The following is a 6,000-nucleotide window of genomic DNA, read 5'->3' as shown; positions in this document are numbered from 1 at the left end:
TGCTGTACCATCTCCCTGTAGCGTGTGTCCTATTCTGCCTGAGGTCTGTAAAAGCACATTTTTCTCCTTCTTATACCACTGTAAGCTGCTTGAGTGGGATGACTGTGCTCATCAGTTTTAAATGTCCTGTAGCACCTATTGCTTATACAGTGTACATACTTGATACTCACACATATTTTTGGAAACAAGCTTAATCAACTGGAAAATGGTTTGTTCTCCAAGTATTCACCGAGTACCAACTATGCAAGAAGGCCTATCAGGCCCTGGTGAGCAAGTCAGAGAAGATTCTTCCTCTTAAGAAACTTAATTTTAGTGGGGGAAACAGATGATAAACAAACAGATAAAATAAGAAAACTATCAAGTAGTACATTTAGAAAATTAAAATGGGCTCTGATAGAGAGTGACAGGAGTAGAGGTACTACTTCAGGATGGGGGATCAGAAAGATCTCTGGGAAAATAAGATCTGAGGTGGGCTATGAATGCCAAGGAGTGAGCATGCAGAGAGCAGAGGAAGGGCATTCCGGGTGAAGGGAATAGCTTGTGCAAACGCCCTGAGGCAAGAAGGAGATTAGTGCCTACTTTCTTTGACAACTTGCAGGATTTCTCAACCTCAGCACTTGTCTTAGTCAGCTTGGGCTAGTATAGCAAAATAACAAATATTTATGGTGGCTTAAACAACAAATAGTTACTTCTCACAATTTGAAGGCTGAGAAGTCCAAGATCGAGGTGCTGGCAGATTTGGTATCTGTGGAAGGCCTCTTCTTGATTGTAGACTGCAGCCTTCTCCCTGTGTCTTCACATGGCAGAGAGAGTCTCCTCCTCTTCTTTATGGGAACTAATTTCATCATGGGGCCCCACCTTCATGACCTCATTTAAACCTAATTAAATCTCAAAGGCCCTACCCCCAAATATCATCACACTGGGGATTAGGGCTTCAACGTATGAATTTGGGGGCACACAAATATTCAATCCATAGCAGCACTATTGACATTTTGGGCCAGATAATTCTTTGGGGGCTTTCCTGTGTCTTGTGGGACGTTTAGGAGCATCCCGGTACCCCCCAGCCTGTACACGTTAGATGCCAGTAGTAACCTCCTTCTCTCTAAAATGTGGCAATCAAAATGTCTCCAGACATTGCCAAGTGTCCCCTGAGGCAAAATCACCCCTGGTTGAGAACCACTGAGTTAGAGGACCAGAAGGATGGCTAGAGTAGCTAGAACACAGTGAATGAGATGGAATATGGTTCGTGAGGCTGGAGAGATGCAGCCTGGACTCAGATAATGTAAGGAGTTTAGATGTTATTGGAGGTTCAGTGAAAGCCGTTGGAGGGGTTTAAGCTGGAGCATGGAATGATGTAATTTATTTTGGGGGGAAGAGGGGGAGGCAAGAAGGAAGCCGAAGATCCTGGGATCAAGCTATCGCAGTGGTCCAGGTGATGGGGGAATGGAGATGGAGAAAAGTGGACAGATTCGGGGTATGTTTCAGATGAACAGTTGACAGCACTTGCTAAATCAACAGTGAGAGGTGAGGGAGAGAAGGATCAAGGAAATGACTAATGATTTGAGTCCAGTGACAGGGTGGGTAATGGTGCCATTTGAAAGGCCTTAGCTGGGCCTTGGGACAGAAGGTTTGGGACAGAAAGTCATTCATGTGGAGGTGCCTGCTAGGCAGGAGGGTGTAAAAATCTGGAGACCCAGGGAGGGGTTGGAGATGTGGGTATGGGAATTTGGGGCATGTTGGCATAAATAGGTATTTAAACCACATGACTGAATGAGATCACCTAGGGGTACTGTATGAGTGGACAAGAGAAGGACGGCCAGAACAGAGTCCTGGAGACATTTTAGCAGGCAGAGGAGGAACCAGAGAAAGATCCAGATGGAACTCTCTGTGAGGTAGGAAAGGACAGTGCCATGGAAGTCAGGAGTGTATCAAGAAGGCTGAGTGGTCGTTTGGATGACATAGAGCTCATCTGTGTCTTCTCTATGGACAGTCCCTGTGGATAGGGAAGGATGGATGGCTGATTGGGTGGGTGAGGTGAGGAGAGAGAGACCTAGAAACTTTCAAGGGGATGGCTGTGAAGGGAGCAGAGTATAGGCAGTAGCAGGTGAGGGACCAGGGTCACAGGCATTTTCTCAAGATAAGAGATGGCTGGACATGTTTGTGTGCTGGTACCAGTGGTCTGCGGGGGGGAGGGGGGGTGCTGGTTAGGGGAAGATAGAGAAAGGCTGAAAAAGGCTGACAGCTTGGGAGCAAGAGAGAATCTTGCAGGAAGAAAGTCCTTGAGTGGGATCCGAGCCCAAGTAAAATGAAAAAAAATTTACTGTGCTAAAATAGTTATGATATTTGTCATTTTAGCTATTTTAAGTGTACACTTCAGTGGTATTAATTATATTCACAACATTGTACAGCTAGATTGTACTATTTCCAAACGTTTTCGTCACCCCAAACCCAAACTCTAACCATTAAGCAATAATTCCCTAGTCCTTTCACCCCAGAGAGGAGTTTTTGATAAGAGCAGGACATTTCGTCCCCAATAACAGGAGAGAAGGTGCAGAATGTGGCTAGTGGTAGGGGTGCTGATGGGAAGATAAGAGGTTTCTATCAGATGGCTTGCATTTTCTCATTGAAGCTTGAGGGTGAGGAAAGGCATAAGAGTGTAGGAGGAGACAGAAGCAAGTGTGAAACAGTCATTTGGAGAGTGGGCAAGTGAAAAAGCCAGGGAAGTATTGGGTTGGCCAAAAGGTTCATTTGGTTTTTTTCCGTAAGATGACTCTAATAGTGCTTAGTTGTCCTTAATTTCTTTTGAAACAACTGTATTAGATTGTATTGTGACAGCTGTCATATCAGTGTGCATTTGAAAAAAGAACTTACCAAAATTGGTGAATTTTTGTGTAGCCATTTTAATATTGAAGGTGGAAGAAAAAAAGCAACATTTTCAACATATTATGCTTTATTATTTCAAGAAAGGTAAAAACGCAACTGAAATGCAAAAAAAGATTTGTGCAGTGTGCGGAGAAGGTGCTGTGACTGATTGAAGGTGTCAAAAGTGGTTTACAAAGTTTCATGCTGGAGATTTCTCGCTGGACGATGCTCCATGGTCGGGTAGACCAGTTGAAGTTGATAGCTATCAAATCGAGACATTAATTGAGAAAAATCAACGTTATACCACGCGGGAGATAGCCAACATACTCAACATATCCAAATCAAGCGTTGAAAATCATTTGCACCATCTTGGTTATGTGAATCGCTTTGATGTTTGGGTTCCACATAAATTAAGCGAAAAAAACCTTCTTGACCATATTTCCACATGTGATTCTCTACTGAAACAGAACGAAAACGTTCCGTTTTTAAAACAAATTGTAACGGGCGATGGAAAGTGGATACTGTACAACAATGTGGAATGGAAGAGATCGTGGGGCAAGCGAAACGAACCACCATCAACCACACCAAAGGCCGGTCTTCATCCAAAGAAGGTGATGTTGTGTATACGGTGGGATTGGAAGGGAGGCCTCTATTATGAACTCATTCCAGAAAACCAAACGATTAATTCCAAACAAGTACTGCTCCCAATTAGACCAACTAAAAGCAGCACTGGACGAAAAGTGTACAGAATTAGTCAACAGAAAACGCATAATCTTCCATCAGGATAACCCAAGACCGCATGTTTCTTTGATGACCGGGCAAAAACTGTTACAGCTTGGCTGGGAAGTTTGGATTCATCCACCATATTTGCCAGACATTGCACCTCTGGATTTCCATTGATTTCGGTCTTTACAAAATTCTCTTAATGGAAAAAATTTCAATTCCCTGGAAGACTGTAAAAGGCACCTGGAACAGTTCTTTGCTCAAAAAGATAAAAAGTTTTGGGAAGATGGAATTGTGAAGTTGCAGAAGGTAGTGGAACAAAATAATGAATATGTTGTTCAATAAAGTTCTTGGTGAAAATGAAAAGTGTGTCTTTTACTTTTAGTTAAAACCCAAAGAAACTTTTTGGCCAACCCAGTATATTAGGATTGATGGCCCGTGTCAGATGTCCTCTTTCTATTTGTGTACTTGAAATTGAAGTGACACCAGGCAACAACATTGAGTGTGTTTTTAACTCTTTATTGTGGTAAAATGTACATGACACAAAACTTACTGGTTTAACCATTTTCAAGTGCACAGTTCGGTGGCATTAAGTCCATTCAAATTGTTGTGCAGCCATCACCACCATCCTTCTCCAGAACTTGTTCATTGTTCCAAATTGAAACTCTGCAACCATGAACTGGTAACTCCTGATGTCCCCTCCTCCCAGGCCCTGGGAACCACATGGGGAGTCTTTCTCCCCAGCAATGTTTGGGTGTAGACATGGAGGGGTGGACACAGGCTTGGTGAGGGAGAGGGGAGCAAGGGTGTTAGTGGTGCTTGTGAGGTAGGGGTTACAGTGGGGGACCGTGTAACTCAGGCTCCAGGAGCCAGTGGGATGGAGGGGGTCATGAAGAGTGACCGATGGTGTCTTTGGAGCCCCAAAGATGGTGCTATCTTCTTTCTCTTCCTTCCTCATGATGCTGCAGATGGCAGGAGTCAAACCTCATTTCAAATTTATTAACTAATATGGTTCCCTGTTGCTCTTCTCATCCTGAAGCATGTTCTACAAGAGAGCCCAAAATGGCCACTTGAGTCACCTGGCATGATCCCCTCCCCTTACATGCCACAGGTCCCTAGGATACACACACCCAATTAGGTAAGAGAAGAGGCATATGGTATTTATTTGGGGGAAAAGGTACATTTTCTATGAATAGCATAGCTATGTGAACAGACAGGCTGACAGATGATCCCACTTTATCCGATCACACAATATGGGCATCCACACCGTGTGAAAACCCCCAAAGCTTCAGGAACTTGCAAACGTCCTCCTTGCGTTCTGCATCTCAGCCCTTGCTCTTCCCTTCAAAACTGAAGTAGAGGTGGAAAGGCCCTTTCTCAAAGCCTGTGGGCTGTCTACTCAGAAATTTCCTCTGAGCTTGCCTCTTTCGTGCTCTTCATCTTTGGGGCTGGGCTATTTTCTGCATTGTCGATGAAATCGTCTCTTCTTCATAGCACGTTGATCATCCTTCTGGTGATTGTGTTTTCTGATTTTGTCCATACATTTTTTTGGGGGGGGTATAAATTCTATTCCTGAAAGAGACACTTGCACTGTGTATAAGGCTACACCTAAAGGCTACCCCTCCCACAGTACAGACATCCTGAGGAGAAGGCAGAAAGCCACAGGGGGTGGGTTTTTCCATAACAGAAAAAGCCGAGGCAGGTCACATCTTATGTGGTGACACTGGGTTAACTGTTTGCTAGATAAGCTTAATCTCATGTAGAGTTATGTTTCCAGTAATACTACCATGTTGGACAGTGGAGCCTGTAGTACATACCAACTTACTAATCAGTTACAAGCTTTTCAATTAATATAACATAATTTTAATTAGATTTACTCAGTATCCAAATGATTATGATTGTCTTTGGCTGTGAGTTATAGGAACCTGAATAACCAGGGCTACACAGGTGAAGGGTTTATGTTTCTCCCATACAGGAAGGGCAGTGGTAGGCAGTGGAGGACTGGAAATGGAGATGGGTAAAGAGCAAAGGGCAAACAAAAAGGTCTGCAAAGTCAAAATGGTACAACTCCCATGGCAGAGAAGTTGGCAAGATAGAGCACAATTATATATGTTATTACCCTTCAACCCAACAATCCCATGTCTAGGAATCTACCCCAAATGGGATCAGGCATAAATAGAAAATGACTCATGCATAAGATTATTCACTGTGGCATTACTGATGATTAAAAAAACTGGAAAAAAACCCAAACGTCCACCAACAAGTCACTGCTTGGATAATTCATAATATAGCCACACAGTCAAACACTATGCAGTAAAAAAGAAATGAGGAAGCACTACACATACAGCTATGGAGTGATCTCCAAGATTCAAGAATATGAAATTAAAAAAAAGAACAAGGGGAACAACATAGATA

Source organism: Lagenorhynchus albirostris, chromosome 18, assembly GCF_949774975.1.
Source record: "Lagenorhynchus albirostris chromosome 18, mLagAlb1.1, whole genome shotgun sequence".
NCBI lineage: Eukaryota > Metazoa > Chordata > Mammalia > Artiodactyla > Delphinidae > Lagenorhynchus > Lagenorhynchus albirostris.
This window is presented reverse-complemented; position numbering follows the sequence as displayed.